General features: G+C 48.8%; 1 protein-coding gene across 7 annotated transcripts in view; it reads right to left on the bottom strand.

Moving 5' to 3' along the window:
• Positions 1-9,472, bottom strand: part of PPFIBP1 (PPFIA binding protein 1) — a 116,383-nt gene extending 106,911 nt beyond the window's left edge. For all 7 annotated transcript variants that reach the window (XM_074901694.1, XM_074901693.1, XM_074901695.1 and 4 more), the window contains exon 1: positions 9,358-9,472. The gene's annotated coding sequence lies outside the window, so the exon portion shown is untranslated. The remainder of the gene's footprint in view (positions 1-9,357) is intronic.
• Between the last annotated feature and the right edge of the window lie 13,171 nt (positions 9,473-22,643).

Genomic DNA, 22,643 nt, shown 5'->3' with positions numbered 1-22,643 from the left:
ACACAGACACTTTCACGACTCTAAGCAACAGCCAGATCCACCCCACGTTCACAACACCCTGGTCACTGCATTGCAGCATACTCCTGTAGCTGGCACTACCAGCCAGTGGCCAGCAAGGCCACCCAGCCCCAGTGCCCGCCAGCGCAGGGCTGCCCTGGCAGCGGGGCAAGCCAACCAGATGGGCAACGCCACAGGGCAGCCCTGGGACTCACCCCATCCCGCAGCCAGCCACTCCCAGATGTTTCTGCCACCCCAACACCACCGGCAGTATCGCAGTGTTGCAGCAGTACCACGAATGCAGCTGCACACCCCGCCAGGTGCCAGAGGCACACCATGCGACGGCAGCATCCCCGTGCCGTGGGGCACAGCCCGGCCTCGGCTGCTGCAGCTGGATGGCTGACTGCCCCCCCCCGGGGCACTGAGGTGGGCACGTCCGCACCCCTGACCCAGTGGCAGTCCTCCTGCTCAGAGAGCAGAGCCACACTGCACACACCTCCCTGGGCTCCAGCCCTCCCAAGCAAGGGCAGCAGGAAGAGATGTGGACTACCCTGCAGTGCCCAAATTCCTGGTAGTGCTGCACGTCCTGAGGATACCCCAAAAAACACTTCTGTCCAGCACCAGAGGCTGCAGTGGTCCTGCTCAGCACTACACAGGAGGCCCAACACCAGCTCCAGGATGAGTGAGGAAACCTCTGAGAGGATACTTCTGGTTAAGACCTGTTTCATATCCAAGGGAAGGTGCAGATCAAGGAAAATCACTATATGCTCTTTTTGGAGGAGGAAGAGAAAACAAAAACAAAACTGAAAAACAAACAAACCCCATGAAGCATAGAAAAAAATCCCAGCCTGACAAGAGATGCCTCTTTATTAAACTAAGAAAAACAAGTTCTCAAGCCAAATTAAGCTTAGCCAAGAAACATAAATATGTATTTCTGAACCTTCCCCTGACGTTTCCTTTACAAATGTAACAAATTAAAATGTTGTCACAAGTTAAACGAGCTTCAGTTAAGTGGAGAAAGAAAATGCTGATGGCTCTAAGATCCAACTGACAAGCCTTTTCAGGTCTGCTCTGAACCTAAACCAGCTTCCCAGAGATTTAAATTAAGAGTAGAGAAATAGTCTCCTTTGCTTAATCCTGTTTTGGAAGCAGGACAGAGGATACTGCAACAAAGCTAGCACTTGAACCCACCAGGAGGCATCCAGCTACCATATGCCTTTTCTGGGGATTAGTTGCTCAACACACCCACCTCTTCTTGAAGAAGACCTTTGCTCCACTGTGCATACAGCTGTGGGCAGGAATTGGGCACACTCAGTATGCCTTGGCTGCTCCAACATGTCCTTACACCCCTCCCTCTATGTAAGCTAACCAACCCACTGAAATTGTCTATAATACACACCCTGTTTCAGGAGAACAGCCTCATCCTGAACTTGGATCTTAAGAGAAGCCACCAAAGGCACCTACTTCGGCCTCCAGCAGCAATGTGAAGGTCCCACTCACAGGTTACACCAAACACTTGCCAGCTACGGTGTGGAGCACCTTGCATTTTTCAGTGAACCAGAATTTTAGGGAGGATGACATTTATGTGTGTTTCTTAACAAAGGAGCTCGATGTAGCATCACTCCCCTCTCATTTAACAAAAGGTTATCAAAGATGCTGCCAGGGCAGGAGAGAGCAAAAGGCCCCAGCTGAGCAGCACAGGGAGCACAGCAATCAGACCACCACCTCCCACCATAAAGCGTATTTTCCAGCTTGGACATTTGGATAGGGCAGCCAATGCAGGAACACTCCCTGCTCCCACACAGCCACAGCCTCATCCACACCCCAGCCTTCGCCTCCCCCTGCATCCCATGCACTGCGACTCTCCGAGGCAGCACGCTCCCCACTAGGCTGGCTCCCAGAGCTCCTCTGGGATGGACAAAGATGAACCAATGCTACATTTTAGCACAGGTTTATAAGCCCAAACTAGAGTGGTAGTGGAGACACATCACAACCACAAGAAAGGCTTCCAAAATAAGGCAAAACAAGACAATCACACAGCTGACATATAAAAATACACAATCATGCTGAAGCTGAAAAGATCCCAATAGGCTGTACACTCCCTCTCCTTGTCAACACCTTGTCTCCACAGGACTTCTTCCATGTGAGTAGACTACCTGATCCAAGCCTAAAGGAAGACAGCTTCCGGCAGTCTCCATATAGCAAGTGTCACTTCTACAAACCCATGCCAGCTGAGTCCTTGCTAAACTGTACAGAACCCAAGACCACAAGTGCTACAGCCACATGGGATAATAACTATTTCCAGAAGCACAGAAACAGCTCAGTGCTTTTTTTACAGTGAAGGTAATTTTCCTCACCTGCTTTTCAAGGCAGACATAAGTTATCAGCATTACACTCTGCAGAACTTCAATTTGATCATACGGACACCTTCACATGCCAATCTTGTGACCCCCAAAGGCACGGAGACCAACTTCCAAAGGGCCTGCATGTTCTTTTCCCCATTTCTTGCACTTCCTATATGATCTGGGCTAGTCTCATCTCCTTCAACACTGCTTACACTTTCCCCGTGTTTTGCAAAGGCTGTGTTTCTGTCTAAACTTCATACATGGCTAAAGCTAGTGAATACACACACTTCAGAGAGAAAAGTCAAGATTTCAGTAAGACACCTACCTAGAGTTTCTGGATTATTCTGGATCCTCTGAATGGACTTGAAGTTCCCTGAACTCTGGAGGTAATCAGAAATTAGATTTTGTTCAGATCAAGACCCATGCTGTGGAAAGACTCGGCAGTGCAGAACAGACAGCCTAATCACACTCAGCAAACCCAACACATCCTCAAAGCATCTAATGTACTGCAAGAACCTCTGATGAAACTCTGTGTGTGTAGCAACCACACTCCTCCTGCTCTCTACCTGCAGTATCCCTGGGACAGCAGGTAGCCAGCAGTACACCACAGGCCACAAAAAATACCAAGAACAGCACACAGCCTGCAACCCACGGCCTGGTCACTCCTTTAACCACAAGTGTGATCATAAACCTTAACCACACCTTACCACTGCAGACTGAGAAACCAGCTGGGACACCTTTGCCAAATTCCATGTCAAGGGGCAAAGGCCAACAAAACATCCTCGAAGTTACTCACCAAACCACTATTCTTTACAGCAAGGAAAGACGTCGCTATTAAGAACTTTCCTTCAGGACTTTAGAACTTGGTCTGAAATCCTTAGGACTCGCTCTGTGCTGGGTTGAACCCCTCGGCCCGTGAATGCCCAACCACAAAGCTGGGATAGAAGCAGAATCCCATGACCATGCCTGCTGACAGAGCACATGGACAGCTGTGCACAAAGCTGCCACAGCATCAGCCAACAGTGCCGCCCTTCCCCATCACCCCAAACCAGATCCTGGTGCTGGTTTGGTAAACATGTGTGTTCTTGTTTCTGTCATTCATAAAACGTCACTACAGGGGAAAGACTTGAAAACTGGGAGGTTGCAGGATTGTTTTTCTGGCACTTCGTTCGTTTTTACAGTATTAAAGCTGGTTTTGTCTTACTAACTAAAAATTGCATATGTTATATCCTCCTTCACAACCATCACAGTGTCTAAGAACTATTTGGTGTTATTATCTACATACATATATATAAAATATACCCTATACTTTTAAGATAGATTTTTGTTTCAGAACTGATCAGTCTGAGAAAAGGCATTCAAGACCAAATCATCACCATTTCCTCTTATTTTGAGACATCTGTTACAGAGCAAGAAAATGAAGTTGTTCTCCCAAATCCATCACATTTGGAGCCACAAGAACTCTGATTTAAAATGTGCTGATTCATGCTAGTGGTTATCAGATTTTTCCAATCTGAGACATAATTAGACAGCTGCTTTGACAACACAGAGATTCTCCAGTTTAGAGATCAGATGCTGCAACAGCCGGCTCAAGTCTCAGACTTAAGCTTTCCACTAATATTTAGGAAAAAGCCTATAAAGAAAGATGCAAGTACAAAACAACTTTTGGATCAGTGTACTTGATCTTGGAGCCTTTTGTTCACAGGTGGCATTCGATGGGATGTTATTCATGCAAGAGTTATAACACTGTGCCTACTGGAAGTGTGATTACCATCAAGATGTATGCAAATGGCTGCTTAAAGTCACACTTTCTGTTATTTTTATCTTAGCTCAAACACCATGAGCCAGAGACTGCTTAAATGGCCTCTGGTCCTGGTTCTCTGACACAACCTGCACGCACTGACTGATTAAAGATGCAGAGCGGCAGAAGGGAAGGTGAGCATCCTTACCTTAACACAAACTGGGACACACACAGGTTTCCAGCCCAGTGCTAGACAGGAGATTGAATCTCCCGAAGTATTCTCAAGCTATATGGGAGAACCAGGCTTTTGCATCTCCCAGTGTTTTTATCAAGATTCAGACTTGCACCATGCTTTTGAAGAAAGAGGAGAACAATTCTGGTCTCCACCAGGGGATGTTCCTCATGGTCTTGAGATGACATACAGGAGAAGATGCAACATGCAAGGCGCGAGGGTAGGATTTAACAGCATTCCCTCCAGACAGCACCTCTAATAAATGGCTCTCTGACCAAGCACTGGCTCCATCAGCCCGGAGGGGCCAAACAACACAACAGCAAGAGATCACAGGACTCCCACCCAGGGGACATGTTGGGTCTGTGAGGCCATACAGCACAGCCTAAGCCCTTCCCAAGTTCTCCACCTGCCTCCCCCATTAGTGAAGAAGGTGGCACAGGCCGGGGCAAGGAGAAGAAAGGCCATAGCTACGACTGGGCTGCAAGACCTGTATCTATTTCCACTGAGGAAAGAAATGAGCTCTTTACATAATTGGTTTATCTTGGCCTTTTGACAGAAACAGAAGCCCAGCCATTGGAAAAAGTATAAAGCTTTAAGCCACCACACTTTCCTCATATACAGCAGAAGTCACAGAGGAACAAAGTACTCTGGAAGCTAAAGCACATCAGGAAATCATATATGCCCATATCAAGGGCAATACACATGGGCAAGCAACTGTGAATCCAGTGTGATGACTGAATTATTAATGGAAAATTCCAACATTTAAGCAGAAATGAAGTACTATCTTGGCAGCAAACACTCCTAGAAAAATACCAAAAAGCCACTCTCTCAGGCTGAGCTGAACAAACACACAAGTCAATGGGGGGGGGGGGGGGGGGGCATGAACATGGATACATCATTAACTGCATCTTGAGGTGGGGTCACAGCTGAGCACCCTCTCTAGGGCGCTCAGAACAAGGAGAGAACCAAGGCAAAGATCCCACCAGAAACCCACTGAGACAGATGTTACAACTTAGCGTGATCATCTGCTAAAGTTGCCTGAAGTTGGAAGCATGCAACAACTGCAGATAATAACCCCAGAAACACTGACCTCCAAAAGAGGGTCCAAACTTTAATTCTGGATTGGATATTGACTTTTCCAAACACTGGGCAAGAGATGTAATCTCTCAGGAATAACATGAAGCCTTTCCTCTGTTACGCAGATTAATGCTTGTAAACCTGCCTTCTTCAAAGAGCTATCTGAGCAGTAAACCTCACTAATTCCTGAAGCTATCATTAAATGTCCACTCTTACTTCACTCACAGATCACTTGTTCAGCAGTCAGCTTTTCAGCACTAACAGTCAGCCTCCTACGAAGACACAAGGAAGGCTGATGCCCTAGTCCTACTCAAACTAAAAAAGACAACAGAGATGCAAAGACTGATGGAGACCTAGGCACTGTACATCTGCTAAGGAGACACTGCAACACACCAGTTAGGCTCTGGACACAAAACAAATTTGCAGTATGGCGAGACAGGGTGGGAAGTTATACTAGATGCTAAATAAATGCTAAATAAATGTCTGGGTATAAACACCAGCAGTAAACACAAGGGAAGGCAATGTAGTTTACCTCTCCTGGGCTGGATCCAAGAACGGAGTTGCTAATGGTATGACTAATGGGATCTCACAATTACAAAAGGGGAAGGGGAGCCACTCTTCAGCCTAAGTACAGGAAGGTACTAAGTGGTTTTATTTATGAAGGTTTAACACCAATGTTTTTATGTATTCTTAATGCACAGCTGTATGCACAAGCACCACACAAGGAAAGCGAACACAACAAAACCTGCCTGAACCTTCCAATAAACCTGCTCCTTGCATTTATAAACTTACAGATGTGGCTTGGTCAGTCAGAAGTAAGTCAGACCATAACCATACAGCTTTAAAGAAGCAACATACCTTGGGTTTTGCTTTTAAGACTGAAAATAACAAAAGTAAGTACGAGAAGAAACTGTCTCAGGTGTACCAACCTAACTTGCCTATCACCATTTACAAGCCAAGGCAGAGGTTACAAGCACCTGCTTAAGGAAGAGCACACAAATTCATCAGTGGGATGGGATCTTTACTGACCACCTCTAACACCACAGGAATTTCCAGGATGCTCCATTACCTCCCTAAATCCTGCCTAGTATTTGAGCTCTTACTTTCTCTGTTGAAAACTACTGCAAACCAGTGGACTCCCCAGTCACACGCATTTCTTTTTTTGAGCTCCTCTTGCCCCACCCCAGGAGTCAGGGATACATGTTTGGACCATCTGGACTGCATTTGTGACATGGCTATCACCCTGCGCTCCCCCCACCTTCACAGAAAACACATAATACAAAGCACAGAAAAGGAAATTAGTTATTCAAAGGGGTTTACAGCAATACTGGCTTGTCCTGAGTAAGCCGTGTATTTTGATGCAATCACACCACTGTCAAGAAAGTGACTAAACCTTCTTTGGTTTTAAAGCTCTTCAGGGGAAGGATTTTCACTTCACTGAACCTGCTCCTTATAACAGTGGAAGACAAACATCACAGAAACCCCATTTAGGTGGATTCAAGAGACACAAAACCTGAAGGACACTGTACCATGCACCTCTCAACACACAGCGCTGCCTGTCCTCAGGCCATCCACACCTGACCAGTGGGTAGGGACCAGACTTTGTCCTCCTCATCACCAGTGAGCTATGGGACCAGACAGGCTGGCAGCACCACCTGGGAACCTCAGTCTCCTGGGAACGGCAGTAATTTGAGGAATGTGAACAATTATCCTCATGTTGACATGGGTGACAAGCAAAGTCTCCCCATACACCTCCACAGACATTTTCACCAGGACTCCATTCCTTCCTGCAAGTGTTTTACACCGCACAGGCAGCGGAACCCAAAACAGAAACCGAACTTGCATCTAAGTAGGGGGGAAAAAAAAAAAAAAAAAAGATTACATTGACCAAAGCTTTCTGCCCCATGTGATATCCCTGATTTCAAAGCACTCCACCCTGTCTTTCACAGACAAGCAGAAACGTTATTCACAAACTTCTTCCAGAGCATGGACCTGCTGCAGACATGTGTGCACAGGACACATCAACTTAAATAGTCTTCAACAGAACTCTTAAACCCAGAATCGATCCAGCAAATGGATGAAAACCCAGGGCAAAACTCACTGAAGCTGAGGAAGCACTTGACTCTGGACCCATGCATCTGGACTGGGGCTCTTGCCCTCACCTCATTTAAGAGGGGTATGGTGTTTGCTGGATACCTAACAGCACCTTGCCCAAAGGCGGCATGCTCAAAGCAAGCGCAATACCGCTGAAGAGAGAACCCGCTCCTAAGGGCCCTGGCTCCACAGCCAGACCAACAGGGGAAGCTCCCACTGCCTTCGGGGAGGAGAGAAACATCAATTTCATACTCCTGGCATGGAAACACCAACCTTAATTTATGAGCAACGTGGCACGCCAGTGACGGTCTCACTAACAAACTGAACAACTCCCTCTGCTTCTAGGAGCTGATGTATCTGATACAGCTTTTCAAGAAACTGCTAAATCCTATTGTCAAAACTCCCCTGGGACCGCTACTAAGCCAAACTAGGGAGTATTTTGGCTCTTAATTTCTTACTGATGTGAAAACGTCAAAATCCTTGCTGCATTCAGAACTAAGAGTTTAGGTAGATTTCAGTTTTCCTAGTTTCCAGGATGCCTCTTGAATTGACCTGCCAAGCCCCCTCACTGAGCACACCGGTTTTACTGAAATCCGTACTGACGGGTTTTGTTATAATTACAAGTCCCTTCTGTCCTTCACAAACTTAAATCCTCAAGCTATGGCTGCTACCTTTAACAGAAGCAATAAATCTGGAGCTGGCACACCGAAACATCTTCCTCTCAGATACCCGATAGTGTAAGCACAGATAATAGTCTCACTGTGACCCATTTTGCTGTTTACCTTTTGGATTGCAGAGACACTCATATTACTCAATCGTGCTGCCACTGCAGTACATACCAGAGCTTACACATTGTGCTGTTGGCAGTATCTGTGCTTGGGCCAAAATAAGGAGCCAGCAGAGTCTCTGAAGGCTCAGACACAACCAAGCCCGAGTCAGAAACACTTCATCTGCGTTTCCGCACAAGCTCAGAAGCGCTGCGCTGCCACGAGAGAGCACGCACATGTAGTTACACCAGAGCGAAGCGTTGAACACCGCAGCTTACTCTTCCCTCCACAGAATTAACTACACAGGTGTAAAGCACCTTTTTACTGCTGCAGCTGCACCTCGGCCAGGGTGTGAGCTAGCACAGCTATTTCAGTTTTTAGAAGTCACTGACCTAAATGAAACAGACCTAGAAGAAATAATTACAGGATGTAAGAGCCCCAGGCCTTAAATCAAAACATGTTTGTTAGTTCAAGATAAAAGTCACAACTGAAGTTTCACAGTACTTGCAGCTGAAGCCACAGAAGCCTGAAAAGATTAAAGTGGAGCCTACCTCTCCCCAAAATTTCCCCGAGAGCTCCGTCAGCTCCAGCACACGCGCAAGTTACGGAAGGTCAGGGGCCGCCTGCCGAGCGCCTCAGACACCAGCCAGAGGCCGCGCGGGCCGCTCGCGGCAGCCTGAGGACAGCGGGACGGCGATTTTTGGCGGGAGCGGGGGGGGGAAGCCCCTCGTCGCTCCCCCGCCGCCACCCGCAAACCGTCCGCTCGGCGCGGCGGGGACACGCGGCGCCAGGGTCACGGCGGGCTCCCAGCCCACGCGTGGGTCGCTCCTCGGGCGGACACCCGCTGCCCCAGGCGGGGCCGCCGGCCCGGCCCCACGGCGGCGGGGAGGCGCCCGGTCCGCTGCGGCCCGCTCGGCGCAGTGGGAACCGTCGATGCGCGCCGCCGCCGCCCGGCAAGACAGCCGCGGCGCGGAGGGCCGGGGGGGGGGGGCCACGGCGGGGCCTCAGCCCGCCGGGACGGAACATGAAGTTGCCGCCGTCGGGATCGGTTCAGTTTCCGGACAACGCGGCCGGGCCCCGGGAGCTCCCCGGCGCGCCCCTTACCTGCGCCCAAGCCCCGGCGGGCTGTCCCGGGGCGGCCGCACCTCCACCGGCTCCGGGCAACCCCCACCGCCGTCCGGTCCGCGCCGCTCCGCCGCCCGCCCCGTCCCGTCCCGTCTGGCCCCGCCCCGGACCGCCCCCGCCTCGCAGGCGGTGGCCGGCACCCAGCGGGGCGGCGGGCCGCGCCGGGCCTTCGCCTCGCTCCCCGCCCCGGGGCCGGGCCTCCCCGACGGGGCGGGCGGCAGCGCCGGGCCGGGCCGGCGCTCTGATTGGGCCCGACGGCAGTCACTCGGCGGGCGGGGGGCGGGCGCGGCGCCGGCACCCGGGCCGTAGCCGCTCCCCCCCCGCCCCGCGCCCTCGGCCCTGCCCACAGCGGGGAGCCCGGCCCGAGCCTCCGGAGGCGCCACCCGCCGCCGCGCTCGGGGCCCGGGGCGAAGGGCAGGGCCGGGCCGGCCTCCCGCCGGCGGGGTCCCCGGCGTTGCGTGGGGGCGGCCGCGAGCCCCCGGGTTCCCTGGGCCCCTGACCGGGGAACAGCCCGGGATGCCCGGTGGGGCTGCCTGCCCGGCCCGCGCCGCGCCCGCCTTCGCGCCTCAGGCTCCGGCCGACGGCCGCACCCGCTGGAGCTGCCGCGTCATCCCCGGGGCAGGGATCCCGCCAAAACCCAGGCGCGCCCTTGCCTCCTGCGTGGCAAGATGGTCGGCAGAGGCCTGAGACGCTGCTCCTTCAGGAGCCCAGGGCCGAGCAGCGGGCCGGTGGGCTCGGCTTGGCAGCCGGGTCCAATCAACTAACTCTGGATTTGTTCGGAGTTGACCCAAAACTTTTTATTTTCTTTTTTCAGAGCTCTTCCTCCCATCCCCTCTCCAAAGGCTGGGTTAGACAGTAAGATGGCTTTGTATGTGGAAAAAATGATTTGGTTGTACTTTGTTTCTGACCATAACTTCTAAAAAAGTGTCAGTTTCTGCTCAAAAGCATGTTGAAAGTAAACATTTTGAATTCTCAACAAAAACGGGAAGGTACCATTTGCTATTTAATCCTAGTTTGCAAAGAGGACAAGTCGATTAAAAACACTTTTTTTCTGGCAAGTTACCGGCCTGTCATGTTGGCCACAGACCTGTAGTGTGTCTAGGTTTAAAGGGGGGACTGAGTTTCAGACTACAATAGAAGAAATGCACGCAGCCATGCAATTAAATGCTGGTTTTCTGTGGTACCTTCTATTTCCAGTACTTCTGTTTCTAAACATTTGTGGCTAACTATGGTTTTTGAAGCTGCAGCACCAGTTTCTGCAACTGATCTTTTTGCCTTTTTTCCTCAGATCTTCATCAATTCTCCAGCAAACATTAGCAGTTTGCTGTCAGCCGACTGGTGAGCACTAGTGCAAAGCTGAATCACGGGGCTCCTGCATCCAGCACTCTCTCCTTCCTGGAGTGGCTGGAGTTGGACTTGCCTGGTAACAAGCATTTGAAACAAATACTGATCCCTGCTGAAGTCTGATATTCAGCAGTCTTTGTTTTCTGAATTGACTGTTCTGTTGCTTCCTTTTTTATACACTTCAAATTTTAATTCGGAAAGTGTTTCTTATTGAAGAACCTAATGCAGAAGGGCTTCATTAGTCAGGATGGCCTGTGAGTGAGATCTCTCTGAAGACAAATCTGAGTTGACAGAACATTTCAAACAACTGTTTGAATTCTTTCACGAAAGAAAATACCTTTGCAAGTCAAGACAAATCTCCGATAAGGCTTTCTGGCTTACTTATCTCACATCTCCCAGAATAGCTTAGCCCTTTGTGCTCCAGGCCGGTTTGCAAGGAAAGGTTGATTTTCTCCACCTTTGTGAAAACAGCAGTCTCTGAGAAGGCGAACATCTCACTCATCCCTCCCGTGAAGGCCGCAGGAGGTTACAAGGAGTAAGAGTATTTTCCAACATCCTTCACTGCTTAAGGAGGTGAAGGGAAAGAGCTTTTCCCTCACTTTGCAATGGGAACATGTACCGTCTCCGTGGTTACAAATCAATAAATGGCATTAAGCTTAGTATTTCAAGAGCTGCCAGAGGCACAGTGTACACTCTCTTACATGATCTTCTTCAGGTGGTACTTGGGGTCTTCTGCACGTTCATGGCGTGGTACCACTGGGGATACGGTGTCACAGCACAGTTGCTTGTCAGCTGTATCAGGAGTGGGCAGACACACTCCAAGCCTCCGGGATCGCGGGCACAAAGCGGGTGTCGGGGTGTCAGGGGTGGAGGCATGGGCAGGACCATGCCTCCCGCTGCAGTGACTCTGGGACAAAGCCCCTTGGCAAAGCAGCAGTGACCAGCACTCTCGTTAAATCTGCAGTGCACCTATTCTGTGGTTTTGCCTGCACCTCATTGCTGACAAACATAAACATGCAGTTGTCCTTACTACATTCTCACAAGTGTTACTGTCTCATTTTATGAAGTTTAAGTCACTCACCTTGGCTAATTGGGAGTGTTAATGATTTGCAGCGATCCAGATTTCATCTTGCTCTGGAAGTCACCTGCTTTATGCAGCATGATGGTCATTAGTCCCCTGCCCCAGTATCAGTCTTAGCTCACAGGCAGAGCCCTGAAATACAATAACAAGCTGTGTACATTGCAGCCTATTTTTTATTTTTTTTTTTAAACTTCAGCACTTTGTTGGGCCCCAGAAGTTCTCATTTAGACCAAAGCCACTCCCCAAAATTCAGCAGCCAAAAGAGCCAAGGGATCTCCTTCTCAAAGGGCAGTGATTTCATACCCAGACTGTACACAGCTTTCATTTCAGGACAGCTCAGAAAGTGGATTCTGTGAGTCGCTCTCTTTATTCCCAGCTGGGTGTTAACCTCAAAGTGGAGCCAGAGTGTTTTCAGGTCAGGTCTTTGCTACCACGTCTCCTGGCACAATTGTGTCAGACAGAGCTGTGATAAGACCCTCTGAAGGCAGAGCTGTGCCAGCAAAAGCACCTTGTGCGCATGTAGGTATAAGCAGAGAAAACAGTGCTTTTATCTGGGTAGCTTATTCTGCTCAAGAAGTTGAAATGTGCTCTCTCAGCAAAAGCATGGTTTTACCGTTAGCTGCACCTACCTCCAAAATGTTTGCTCTTCTGACCAGCTGTTGTAGCTATGCTGTCAAAGCTTTCCTGGCTTTCAACTACCTGAAGTATCCTGACTGTTAAATGCTCAGAGCTAACTGTTTTAGCCAAAAACCTTGAGCTTCAGTATGATGCTATGTTCAGTCCTGGGACAAAGCACTGCACAAACAGTTTCTAGCTGTCAAATCAATACTTTAACCTTCTTCCTCATGTTTAAATTATCTTCCAATCCCTTCCTAAAAAGGAGAGGAGGAGAGGAGAGATTCAGTGCCCAAAAGATTGACTTAATCCACAGCAGCTGAAGTACAAAATGCCCCCAAACTGTACCCCTCAAAATGGTCAAACTTCTGACCTCGACTGTCCCATCCCTGAGTCTTCCCACAGCCATGCTTTTGCAAACACTGTAGGGAAAGCCCCCCACACTGCACCTGGTGCTGAACTGATGGAAGGGATGCTGCCTTGGCTCTGCTGCGCTGGCCAGACAGACCTGCTCAGGGCCAAAGTGCTTCACATGAACAGTTTCTCTCTAGAGTTTCTCATTTAAACCCCCAGGAAAGAAGGCAGACATTTAAGAAATGACCAATCTGCTCCTGTGCATGGGATTGTTTCAGGTGCCCCTCATCCTCTGTGGTGGCGTTACCTGCAGCCCCAACAGCCTCCAGCTGCAGTATGGGTTGATGCTGCAGCAGGAGAAGGCAAAGCACATCACCCTTCCATTTAAGAACCTGCATTCTAGAGGTTAGCAGTGAAATCCATCTGTGAAGAGTCTCTCTGAAGGCTGGATAAAACTGAGTCTCCCAGAAAGTGCTGGAGAGAAGGTGCCATTTCACACTTGTGTCATCCATGCTGCCCTTGGTAAAGTGCTTGGTATGACCATCACCAGCCTATCAAGATGACCAGCCTTGTGTATTTTATCTGGAATCTTGTGCAATTAGTCCCTGAAAATAAAAAAAGGAGAAAAAAAAAAGCAAACTCAAGTTCTTTCTCAAGTGGGCAAGAAAGCATCCCATAAAACTTCACACACCCATGAGGGTGGAACATTAATTAGCTGCAGGAACTTCTCCAGCCTGAACACAGAGGTGAACCTCAGAGATGCGTCAGTGTGTATCTGGAAATCATAGAAAGTTTTACTAAGGAGAAGATGCTGCACGTTTTATGTAAAATGTGAGCAAGAGAAAACCTCCTGGCATGAGCAGGAATCATAACAGGATCAGCTGGAGGAATCCGTACAGGTTCAGTGGCAACAGCATAGCTGTTGAGAAGATTGGGTGTTACAGATGGGTGTTATCTTCCCATTATTTTGAATTACTGCTGTCATTAAAAGCAGGAAAGGAGAGCCTACAGTTCAAAAGTTTTACATTCTTAAATTTCTGCAGGCCTACAAAACATTATTTTCCTCTCCCTGGAGGTCTCCCACTCACTAATTTAGCTATAAGTGTACCTTAACTGGGTTGAAATGCTCATCAGGTTCATGCACTTGTGATTTTCACAGCATTCTCTTGATTTCTGTATCAGCAGGTTATTCTTGGGAGCTGCTTTCTGGTGTACTCAGTAAAGAGTACTGCTTGACCAAGATCTGGAGAGAAGTCCTCAGGGTGCTCGAAGTGTTTAACTTCAGACACAGGAAAAAATGTTCTGCTTAGTGATGTAAGAGTAGTCAGAAACTGGCATATAGGTAGCAGCACTAACTTACTGGTAGACCTCGCTGTGGAATGTACCAAATAAGCACATCTCCACTGAAATACACACATGGGGCTTGCACAGTGATCAGCCAGCAAGGCAAATACCTGCGTCTGTGAAGTACTGTAAAATGTTATCTGGGGAAAGCAGGCGTGGTAGATGCAGCAGGACATAACAACCCTGCCAGAAACTCTGTAGCATCTGCCTAATCTGAAGGATGCTTTTCTGCTAGACATGGCCAAATTAATCCCTGGTACAACTCACACTGCTGCTCACGTCTGACCACACCACTACCCCTTCATCTATGCCTGACTGGTGATGACATCCTACACCTAAGCCTCTGCACCTCAAACACTAGGATCACTCTCACTTTTCATTTCCCACTAATTCTGAGCTTGTATGGCTCTGGTTTGTCTGGCACTGTTTACATACAGACATGGCATTATTCTTTCATAATGACTTTCTCATTCCTGGGGAAATGTGTGAATTTTTTCATTATTTTTTTTCTGTAGTTTCTCAGATACTCACCCAAGCACATCCCTTGGTTCAGTTTGTTCTCAGCATCAACTTCTAGCTTGCACCGCAATGAAAAACTGCCAGTGCTACTGAATACAGTTCTGCTAAACCCATGCTTACAGGCACATCCAAAAGCCTTCTAGCAGGGCTCTCCAGCAAGTGAAACACTAGACCAGTGATAAAGTGCCTTTCTTAAAACAGTCTCAAATACTGCACCCTACCACAGAGAAGTTACTCTCTCCACAGTGCCAATGAAGAAAACAAGGGATGAAGTGGTGAAGGGTGTATCTCAGTTCACAGTGTAACACCATCCAGAGTCTCCTGAGCAAACCTCAGGGCAGGGTGGTGCATTTGCACAGTGCAGAGTAGCCGAAGAGCCACATTTGCACCCTCCTGACCCTCTGCCGCAGAGTTGGCAGAAGCAGCACAGCGCAGTGCCAGCCCCGCTTCCAGAGCCGCAGATATCTCTGCCCAGCATGCTGCAGACACAACTGCAGTGACTTACCCCAGATCACACAATGAGTCAGTGTCAAAGCTGGCTCAGCCAGCTGGCCTCGAGGCTCAGGCTTTAACCAGCCTTCAGGAGAGGGAAACAAGGCCAGTTCAGACATTCCTTAAATACTAGGGCCGCAGGGGAAGGTGACAGCATCCTGCCTAGATGAGAGCAGGAACTGCATTTGCGTCTCATTTCCAAGAGCCTGAGATGTGTGCACCTTGTTTGTTCCTGGACTGACTTCTCTGGAAATGCATTCTCCTGGTGACTCAATGAGGTGGGAAACAAGGCCAGGCTCCCAGGCTGAGTCACCCCGGGTGCAGAGGATAGGAAAGGATGCTTTCTGGTAGCAAGCACCAAGCAAGTTAATCACTCAAAACTACTAAAATCTTCTACTCTAGAGAAACAAGAGGTGATAAGCAAAACCTTAGGGGCTGACTAGGATAGTCACCAAGCTGTCTTGTTGTATCAGTCAGCATGATACTTGCCATGCTCCAAGCAAAGTGACAGACAACCATAAAGTGGATTATTTTATTCTGAAAGAAGAGAGAAACATGGAAAATATAGCTCAGAGAGAACATAAGAAGAGAGTGATCATCAATTTAGCTACTGTTGGTTTTGGTCTCCCTCTCTCTCTCTCTCTCCAGAGATCTGACACCTTAGGAATGAGGAGAATAAAGCTTTCTTTCATGGAAGAGATCTATTTTTTAGGTTAGAAAAAACATCAAAATTACTCTCCACATCACTTGTGAGCCCTGTCTTTTTCTGTTAAGGATAAGTAGAAAAAGAGACAAAGGAGTTTTGTTTAAGTGGGGAGAAAGTAATGTCTGAGCTTGTATGGCCAATATGAACAGTTTATAAATAGAACTTCACTAAGCCTAATGAATTTAAAAATATTTACGTTATTTACCTAAACCAAACAGTGCAAGGACCATTCATGAGACAAACAATGGGGAAAAAAAAAAAAAAATCACACATCTGCCTTCTTGTCAGGTGTGAACTGAATTTCAGCTATCTGCTGGTTAATACGAGAAATAGTTGCCTCCTCCCATTACACAAGTGTCTGAATGGCTTACTGAATTTATGACACAGACAAATCTAGATGTCAAAATGCTTTTTCAGATTGCATTTATTCAGCAATGTCTCTATTAAAGCTGGTTAAATGTTTTAACTTCCATCCCAGACAGAGTATTTGTTGTGGTAAGGCAATAGCTGTCTTTTCCTACCTGCCAATCCACAGAAATGTGGCGCTCAGATCACAGCTGACCCTTGCAGGAGGTTAAAACCTTCACGGGAACAAAAGCACAGACACCAACATGATGGTTGCTATTTGTTCAACTTATTAGCTGCACAATTGCTTTATGTATGCTCCTTAAAGGGATCCACCTTAAGCATGGCTGTGTTTTGGTAACATTCTTCTTTGGCATGTTTGATTGGTTCCCTATTCTTCCCGTACATCGCGAGGTCTTCCAAATGCCTCTCCCTACAAGTATTGATTTTGACATTTTGAGAGAAACAGACTAATGCATTTGGGATGAAGAGATGAATATTTAGAATTTTCACAAAATGACATATTACAAGAAGAGCAGCTAAGCAAATTAGTATGAAAATAAGAATATAAATATTGAGCTATTTCATGGGAATGCACAAATGTTCATCCACTGTTTGGCCTGGTCAAATCAGTGCTGACCAGGTGAGGAGGTGAAGGCTGGGGTGGCTGCGCAGTGACAAAACCAAACAGCACAGAAATACTGCCAGGCTGCGGGGTTGCTCTGTCTTGTTGAGCTGAACCTTCTGCATTCATTTTAGGTATCCTGCTGCTACTACACCTCCTTCACAAGGACCAGATGGACAGGCTGGATGCAACACAGGTTGCAGAAATGAGCAGGCTTGTGAATGATGAAATGTTAAACATGTGCAAAAGAAAAAGCAAGACACAGAAAGCAGGTGAGCATAACAAAACAAAGTAAGGGTGGGTAAGCGAATGTGAATCTCAGATGAGAGTAATTATACTCTCAGTCTAATCTTGCTGAAGATGGAAGACACACCTCCTCTGGCAACTTGGCTTTGTGAAAATACCCGTGGCTGTCAGGTCTCGTTGGCTAAATGCCGTCATGCAAAATGGTTTTACTAGCCCTATCAGCTCATTAATGCACAATTTGCTAATGCACAGGCATGAGGGCTAGGATCCTGCATCTGCGGTCCTGTTGTGGCGATTTTGTCTTTGTGCCAGAAACTTCTGAGAACATGTTTAAAGAGACAGTTCTCCTTTAATTCAGGTAACAGTGCACCATGCACTGCAGGTTTCATCGAGACCTCCGAAAGCTGAATTTCAGTGCGAACAGCTATGTCCATCTTCTATAAAAATGTCTTTGGTTCCTAAAATAAAGATTTTATATTAAAAAGGTTCTTAAAGAAAGTCTCAGATTGAAGTGATCGAAGTTACTGTAATTTCTTCTTAACATCTGTGGGTATTTTTTTCTAATCCTGGGCTCAGTAAAGACCTTTTTAGGCATTTCCAAATAACTTACTCTCCAGTTCCCCTTACTCAGATGCCTTCTTGTTTAACTGCATACCGCACTGCTATATTTGTACATAAACCACCTTAAAATTCAAACAAAAATATCAGGAAGTTCAGATATGAGGCCTCTAATTCCTATACAGAACACATGCAAGGAACATTCAAAGGAAGTTTCAATCCATTTTAGGCATCTGAAGAATGATGTTTTCACCTTTAAGGTTAAACAGAAGTAACCATTATCTTTTGGTCGAGTGTCTTGCAAACATAAATGTTCCCCTTAATCTTTGGAAATCAGGACTTTAGACTGCATGATATTTTAAAATCTTGTTTTCTTTTTAAGTATATACATATACTTTTACATATACATAAGTAAAAGCTTGAGCTGGATTCATTAATTCAATAGCCTACTTAAGATGTAAGCCTATTTAAAATAAAGCGTGAAATTCTTACACTGGGTATTAAAACATAAGTTTAATATGTATTTTTTTAAATAAATTAAATAAAATTCAAGGTGAAAACCATAAATGTTTGCTGTTAAAGTTTTAAAGAACATAAAATCACCAAACTGATGGAATTATCATCTGAACATCTGGAACTAGAATTGGATGAACTAAAGCAGCTTTTGATAAAAGAGATTTTTCTACATGTGCGGAAAGAATATTGGAACTGAACAAACTGAATAATCTGAAACAGAAATAGCAATAAGTTCAAAGTTGAGAAACTAACTGGGAACTAAACACCAAAAAGCTTGTGTTCCTCGCTAAACTGTGAATGAAAGTGAGGAATAAAAGCAGCATCTCTCTTTGTGCCTACATTTTGAGGGACACTGTGATCAGCAGCAAGCACTTTGATTCACTAGCTGCAAACAATCTAAATCAGTTATGTTTTAATGAAAAATGATGAGCTTTGCATGGTTTCTTCTGTGGACAGCATGCTTGCAACAGTCTGTGTGGTTGGATAAAAATACTAAAGGAGAGAGGGTTTTTGAACAGCATGTGTGTACTGAAAACTGACTGAGCCTTGAACTGAGCCAGATGGTGAGCATGTGGGCACCCATCCAGGCTGCTCGGAAGCAGTGGGCTTCCACCCCTGCACATGGGCACTTCAGGGGTAAAACACCAACCACTGCCATGTAAATTGTCCATTTTTTCATGCCTGCATGACATGGATACATACTTCTCTTTGCCTCCTTTGGCCCAGGCTTAGCTTGACTTGCTATGTGCTACTGTGGCTCCAGGCTGGTTTCTCTTCAGCCCACACTCATTTTTAGTCTCAGGACCCATACATGTGTAATAGTACCTTTGTTAGGGGAGAACTATATATATGAAATAAATATGCAATACATATGCTCTTAAAAGATGTTTCTGAACAATGCAGCAAATTCACAGCAACGTATTTTCCATGGCAGCAGGAGTCTCCTCAGAGAGATGGGAAAGGGGGGGGATACGGCACAGTTAGTCACATCTCCTAGGGCAGGGACAGCAGAGAGTAAATTGATGAAACACACCATCAGCAACGCACAGTGGTGGCTCAGGAGTGCCAGTGCTGCAGACCGTACCAATGTTTGACCGCTAATCGTTGGCTCCATTGTGTAAGCCAGTAGCATCCAGGCTTTGCTAACGACTTCACCATTGAAGAGGCAATAAAGGATTGATAAGAACAGAGCACCCTGTCCCAGAAGGCACCAGAAGCTGTGTGATTGCCCAAGAAACATGAAGTCAGCAAAAATCTGTGGAAAATGGGTGAGAAACGAAGGCAGCAGGTGGAGACTGCAATCACCAACTCAATTCAAGACAAAAAAACCTTGCCCCCTCCCCCCCCCCCGCAAGGAGCATGCTTGCTGATGTACACAGCAAGTGAGGCTAATTAAAATAAAACTAACCAATAACAGGTGAAATGGTAATTATGGACAAAGGAATGTAAACTTAGATAGGTCTTTACTAATCATGTAATAGGATAAATAGGGTGTAGTTCCTTTGTGTAGCATGCTAGCTTTGTGGAATTACACCCTAGCACCTCTCTTTGTGCAACTCTGAAATAAAACTGTTAGCTCTGTGTGAGACTGGATCTTGCACACCGGGTGACGAACCCTGTTTGAAGAACAACAGCAGGACTAAAACTTGTTATGTGCATAGCTAAATAAAGGCTTCCAAGGTTTCTGGTTCCTTTAGAAATGTCCTCTGACAGAGGTCCACATTTTATAGCTGAGGTTGTCAAGAATAGGAGCAAAATACTCAGGTGGAACTTATACACCCCCTGGAGGCCACAATCCAGTGAACAGGTAGAAAAAATTAATGAAACACCAAACCGCCAAATTTCTAAATTATGCCAGGGAGTCCAATGAAAAGGGGTTGAAGCTTTGCCACTTGCCCTGCTGAGGATTAGAGGGACTCCTAGAACTAGAGGAAGGATAAGCCCCCGTGAAATTCTATACGGCAAACCTTCTGCTGTCTGTCTGGCAGGGAGGCCCGAACGATTGCATCTAGTAGGGGAAAAGGTATTAATCGAATAAGGTATTGAGTTCCACCCACAAATACATCCTTTTCAGAGTGCCCGTAGCCCTTAATTTCCCAGCACACTCTTTCTGTCCCCGAGATCAGGTCTGCCTACAGACGTGGAAGGACAATCCCCTCGACGAACAGCGGAAGAAGCCCTATGGAGTGTTGCTAACCGTGAGCGCTGCTGTTGAAACTGGGAGGAGTGGAACCCTGGGTCCATGACACGAGGATAAAGGAAACACCTCCTGGGCTGGGGCCATCGGTACCGAAAGGACCCTGGAAATTCTCTTTAAGACGCAGTTATTGCATTGCAGCTGCAATACTGCTGAAACATTGGTTCATCTGGGTGGTACACAAGGAATGTCTCGTGTTTGTATCCTTGAAGTTGTGGGGGGAAAAGCCGTATCAATCTGTTTGTACAAAGAATTTAACATGTGCTAAGGACGGACATCAGAGTTGGAGATCGAAGTCTTACGAAGTTTCTGAGTGCTTTTGTTAGATGGTTTTGAGCGTCAGTTCTTGGTGATTGTAACTTGTTGCTTGATTCAGTGTATGCCGCTTTGGGGACGAAAAAAACGAGAAAAGAACGGTGTGAGGCCCGCGTTGTTTACAGCACGGTAAGTCTCCCCGGGGGGAATTGCTACAGGGCACTTTAGATTTGTGAGCGGCCGCGGTTCATAACGGTGCTGGTCGCTATAGTTACGGGGGGAGAGGGGGGGGAGCGTGGGCCGGGCCGGAGGAGCCGCAGGGGCGGGCAGGGAGGCTGCAGGCAGCGACCCCTCCCTGTCCGGGGCCGGTGCTGGAGGAGGAGCCGGTGCGAGCCGAGGCAGGAGCGGGGCCGGGCGGCTGCGGGGAAAGGTGCGGCGGGACCGGGGGCGGAGGCCGCTCCGCGTCGGGGCCGGGCGGCGGCGGCGCTGCCCGGAGCCGCGCGGGGCTGCGCTCGGCCGGGCTTCCGGGTGCGCGGGCGGCGCGGCGGGAGCCGTAGTCACGTGCAGGGGGCTTCCGGTCGGCCATGTTGGCTCCCCGGGGCACGCCGGGAGCTGCAGTTTCTGCGCTCTCGGTTCCCCGCAGCTGCGGCGCTGGCGGGCGCGCGCGGCACGGCACAGCCCTCGGTACCGGCGCGGCCCCGCGGCGCGGCCCGAGGGGCGGTTTTGTGGCGGTTTCCCGCGGGCTGCCCGCGGCTCCCCGAGACGCGGTGTGCCCCCCGGCCCGGGGGTGCGCATGCGCGGCCGCGGCGTCTCCCGGGAGTGCGCGTGCGCGGCGGAGGTGAGTGTTGGGGCTGCGGCCGGTCCGGTCCGCGGCAATAAGGGTCCCTGCCGCCTCCGTGCCCCCTCCCGAGGCCGCGCTGGGGCCGCGCGTGTCCGTTCCTGCCCCGGGGATGCCGCCGGCTGTGCCCAGCTCGGGCTGGCGTGGGGTGTCTCTGCCCGGCCTGGCGCTCCTCACGGCTCGGGGGCCAGAAGGGACGGGCGGAGCCGAGCCTTCCCGGCCGTGGGCAGCGGGGCGGGAGCCGCCGCGGCTGGAGCTGGAGGGGCCGGAGAAAGGGAAGGAAGGAGAACGTCAAGGGCATGTGGGCAGCAGCCGCCTCGCCCTGCAGGAGGAGAGCGCCTGCCTCTCCGGGTGAGCGAGGAGCCCTCTGCACAGTCCGCAGCGGGCCGGACCCAGGCGCGGAACGGCCGCGGAGCGAGCGAGCGAGCGAGGCTGCGTGTGTCGGAAGCCACGTCTTGTAAGAGCCGAGAGACACCCGCGTATTCTTTTAGGGGGAGGTCAGCCGGGCGAGTGGAGTTTCAGAAGAAGAGGAGGGGCAGGAGGAAGGAAGGAGAAAGAAGCATCTGACCTGTCCAGTTCTCCCGGCAGTGCCGGGAGCGAGAGCCGCGGTGAGTCCCGGGCCCTCGGGGCCCTGTCGCCCCCCTTGTATGTCCCAGTCCCTTCCCGCCCTTCTCTTTCCCATGCTGTGATTTTTTTTTTTCTTCTTCTCTATATCTTTTCTTTCTTTTCTTCTGCCTTGCTCCCCCTTCCTCTCTCACTTTCTCTCTCTTGTCTTGCTGCTCCCTTTTCTTTTTCTGTCTGCACTTCTGACTGCTTGTTCTGTACCTTTTGCATCACTCCTCAGTCCATTTCTCTCTCGATCCTTCCGTTCTGCTCCTCACTTCTCGGTTTCTCTCTCTTTCCTCTGTCCTACTCCTGCACGTAGTGTGTGATTGAATGAGGTTCTGTGTCTAGCAGGCCTCATCTCGTAAGAGCTGTGAGACACCTACATATTCTCATAAGTGGAGGACAGCCAGGCACCTGGAGCTGTAGAAGAGGAAGGGAGAAGGCAAACAGAAGGAGGAGTCTGACCTGTCAAATTCTCCTGGCAGCGCGGAGAACTGCAGTAAGTCCCGAGCTCTTGGGCCCCTCTCATCCCTCTTGTGTGGCCTGGTCCCTCCCTGTCTTTCTCCTAGACTCCTCTCTTTCTGGTGCTGCTCAACCTTTTTTGCTCACCTGTATCTTCCGTCT

The sequence above is a fragment of the Athene noctua genome, chromosome 3, assembly GCF_965140245.1.
Source record: "Athene noctua chromosome 3, bAthNoc1.hap1.1, whole genome shotgun sequence".
NCBI lineage: Eukaryota > Metazoa > Chordata > Aves > Strigiformes > Strigidae > Athene > Athene noctua.
Note: the sequence above shows the minus strand (reverse complement) of the source record. Positions and strands in the feature narration are given on the sequence as shown.